Genomic DNA, 4,413 nt, shown 5'->3' with positions numbered 1-4,413 from the left:
GGAGTTTATCAACTCCTTACATGCCTGTAAGAGGAGGAGCCCTGGAAAGCTTAAAATGCATTTTTGCCCCTCTCAGTCTCCCTGCTCTAGCAGTTCTGAATCTTTCTTTCACTTTACTTTTTAATAAAATTCCTGCTCATTTGCTCACATTGGTGCCATTCTCAGTTTTCATTCTTTGACTCCGTGGAACTTGAACCCCATCCTGACTCTAGCTGGTAACATCCTGGGAACTCCTCTTGGATCTCCAAACCCCACCAAGGTAAGTCATTTGCTCCTAATACTCTTGCTCTCACTATCCTTGGAGGAAAATGGGGCTCCTGTAAGCCTCTTAAAAGCAATTATCTTGACTAAAACCAAGGGTGATAGATTCCTCAGTTTCTGTTTGTTGGGCTCTGTGGAGTCATTCCTACTTTTCTATCCTGGCTAGGTATGCCTGGAGTAAGTAGACAGTGGCCTCTGATCCTGGCCTGACTTTGGATGTGAAGATTTGGGTGAAGCAACTGTGAGATTTAAACCATCACTACACTTTGGTCACTCTCAAAGGTCCCTCTTCTGAGGCCACTTCCCAACAGCCTCTTGAGGTATACTATGGTAGTTGGTTGTTCATGGTGCTGGGCGGACATCCAGCTAGGTTAGCACCTCTGTATGAGTCACCCTCACATCCTCTCTCACACACAATGCTCCTGAGTGCTTCCCTCATAGCTAAAAGTGTATCCACAGAAAGAGGAAAATACTAGGCAGAATTGTTTTTAGGGATGGTTTGGGGCTCCTTCTTCTCACATTGAAGGGCTGTGGACTTGCCAAAGACACCACCATTGTTGTTGTTTCTCTGCCCTCATGTGCCTCCCCACTTTCTTTTGCCTGTAAGGAAAGGGGAGGCATACATTCCTTTTTGTCCTTTAGGGATCTTGGAAGACTGTTTCATACATCCCCTAATTGAAGGAAGCTGAACTCTATCTCTCTGGGTATCTTAAACCCCACTGGTCTCACATCTTGTTAATTAAGTTCTTCCTCATATTTCTCCATGAGGAAGGCAAAAGGTCCTCTGAGACAACCTGTCCACTTCATCCTCTGGGACTCCTGGGAACCAGATTGCAGATAAAAAAAAAAAACCCTTTACAATGATCTTTTGTAATCTTGATGACCCTGGCCTTTTTTAGTCTCCTTGGACCTTGCAGATGGAAGGAGAGTTCATATTCACTAGGCTCACCAATTTTACAGATGTAAGAAGCAGAGGAATACATCCCACTGATTAGGGGATATAATTCATTATCAGCCATTTTATCTGGAAGTCAAATAGTGGCCAAGAGAGACCAGTAAGATCTGCTAAGTCTGAGTCCTCCCAGGTCTTTTTTATGTGGAAACCAAAGACCTGAACAACTTAACTGATAAGGCATTAATAAATGCAGTGAGTCCTGTAGAGCGAGAAGGGTGGGATTGACAATCACCAAGTAACTTGAGAGTCTTCTGGCATGGGGGCCTGAGTTTTGTTTTCTCTATCCAGATGGGATCTTCAGCCTGAGTGGTAGTTTCAGGTTCACCACTGGCCTGCCTACTGAAAAACTTGGACAACGTTGATCCACAGATACTCCAGAAAAAAAGCCTGATTTTCTTTTGCTGTCAATACAACTCTCTGATGGAGAATCATGTCACCAGTATAAACTTTAATACTATCTTACTGCTTATTTTGTTTTGTAAGCAGGAAATAAAACTACCTGAGGTCCCCTACGTTGATGCTTTTTTTTTTTTTTTTTGGTTCTGAGGGAAAACTCTCAGAGGACTCTTTGAGGACCTGAAAATGTCTCATTTTCCATTCATCTTGTTTGGATCTCATTCAGGATAGTTTCTAGGAACTATTTGTGCCCCAGATGGATAATTAGATTTACTTCTAGTTATGTTAGCAGCATAAACTGAATCTAGCTATAACTGTTGCCTTAATGGAAGAAAATTCCAATCAGACACTTACCAGAGCATAAAAAACAGAGAAATCCCAAGGACTCCCAACTCCTACTATCCCCTGCCAATAGCTGTTGTGTCTTCTCTACTCAGAATGACCATCATCCACTCTCAGGGAAGGACAAAAGACACTGCCCCTTCAAGAAATACCAGAAGGGGAATTGGGACCAACCATGGTCCATGTCCCCTTTTCCCTTCAAGAACTAAAGCAAGTAAAGATAGATTTAGGAAAGTTCTCATGAATCCAGATAAATATATTGAGGTGTTTCAAAACTTATGTCATATGTTGAGTCTTACCTGGAAGGATATTAAGTTACTGCTTAACCAAACTTTTAAATCTAATGAAAAGGAGTCTATCTTATGGGCAGCTGAGCATTTTGGAGATGATCTGTATCTCATCTATGCCTCTGCAGCACAGACTAGAAGTAAATCTAATTATCCATCTGGGGCACAAGCAGTTCCTAGAAACTATCCTGAATGGAATCCAAACAAGATGATTGGAAAATGAAACATTTTCAGATCCTAAAAAGTCTCAAAATGTTGAGACTGAAATCCATTAATTACTCTAAGATATCTGAAATTCACCAAGACCATGAGGAGAATCCTGCAACCTTTCTGGAGAAACTCAGGGAGGCATTGAGAAAGCACACCACAGTGGATTCTGAATCCTCAGAGAGCCCCATAATTTTAAAGGATAAATGTATTATTTAGTTGTTCCAAGACATTAGGAGGAAGTTACAAGAATTGATATATGGCCCTGATCAGTTCTTCGATGACATACTCCCATTTGCAGCATTTATCTTTTATAACAGATCAGAAGGAGAGGAAGGAAAGAGAACATAGAGATGGAAGGAAGGCTGAAGTACTAGTCATGGCGCTGGAGGGTGCAAGATTTTGGGGTGTCAAATGAGGTAAATGTAATGGACCTCAAACCACAAAAGGAACTCATTTTCTTCGTGGAAAGGAAGGACATTACCAGAAGGAATGCCAACAGGTTAAGTGACCACCACCAACGTCCTGTCCTATCATCAAGGCAATCATTGGGACAATGAATGTCTCCAAGGGAACAGGATCACAGATTCCCCCAATCAAACCTGAAGGGGCCCATGGTCAAACTTAATGACTCCTGTGACCCCCTTTACCATGCACGAATCCTGGGTATGCTTCTCAGTAGAGAGCTAAAAGATCAGTATTCTTCTGTACACTGGCACAAGATTCTTTCTGCTTGTCTCTTACCCTGGACCCCTTTCCTCTGATACTATGATGGTGTGAGGGGTGTCTGGATGGCCTACTAGAAATTTTACTCCCCCACTAAGCTGTGAATAAGATAGGGTGATATTTTCTCATATATCCCTGATGGTCCCAGAATTACCTACTACTTTTTTTGAAAAGTGATATACTCTCAAAATTTCAGGCCTCCATCACGGTGAATTTGGGACTTGGGTCCATTATGTCTTCCTCTATTAGAATGATACAAACCCTGAAGTATGGACCACTAAGGGCAAAATCAGATGAGCAAAAATATGCAGTTCCAGTTAAAATAATTTGGAAAGACCCCTCCATCTTCCCACACAAAGGGACAATACCCCCTGAACCCAGAGGCAAAAAGAGGTTTATTAGAGATCATTCAAAACCGTAAATGACAGGGACTCTTAGTACTTTGCAATAATCCCCAAAATACACCCATTTTAGAAGTCCAAAAACAAATGGGGAATGTCACCTAGTCCAAGACCTTAGGATAATCAGTGAAGTAATCATCCTTCTCCATCCTGTGGGGCCCTACCCTTGTACTTTGCTATCTACGATCTCATTGCTGCTGCTTGGTTTACTGTATTAGATTTAAAGGATATCTTTTTTTTTTCCCTCTATACCCCTAGGCAATCAGTCACAATATCTGTTTGCTTTTGAGGAGACAGGCATGGATCTTAATTAACCTGCACACTATTACCCAAAGGATGCAGAGATAGTCCCACTTGCTTGTGCAGGACCTTGCCAAGGACCTAGCAGAATTAAAGGACAAGTCATCTGTAACTGTCCTTCAATATGTTGATGGACAATATGATACCACCCAGGAAAAATGTCAAATAGCCCCTCCCGAGCTCCTGAATTACCTGCTTGATAGAGGGTATAAGGTCTCAAAAAAAGAAAGCTCAACTATGCCAGTTTTAGTATCTAGGATTACAACTATCTCAAGAAATTTGCAAGTTAGGGGAAGAAAAGTTTACCTCTATAGGACAATACCCTCTACCCCAGATCATACAGCAATGCAGAGGTTTTCTGTTGGAAGCAGTATGAATTATTTGTTTGAGCCATCACAAGGCAAGGGGTGTTTCTTTTTTGGGAACTCCTGGATAAAATTTCCCAGTTCAAGAATGCCTAGTTTATGCTGACACCCTGCCTTAGCTCACAGCCCTAGGCTTAACTGTAGGTACCTGGAGGCAGGAGGCAGGCCTAACC

This window comes from Sciurus vulgaris (assembly GCF_902686455.1).
Source record: "Sciurus vulgaris genome assembly, chromosome: 7".
In the NCBI taxonomy this organism is placed as follows: domain Eukaryota; kingdom Metazoa; phylum Chordata; class Mammalia; order Rodentia; family Sciuridae; genus Sciurus; species Sciurus vulgaris.
The sequence above is the reverse complement of the archived record's forward strand: the minus strand, read 5'-3'. Positions refer to the sequence as shown.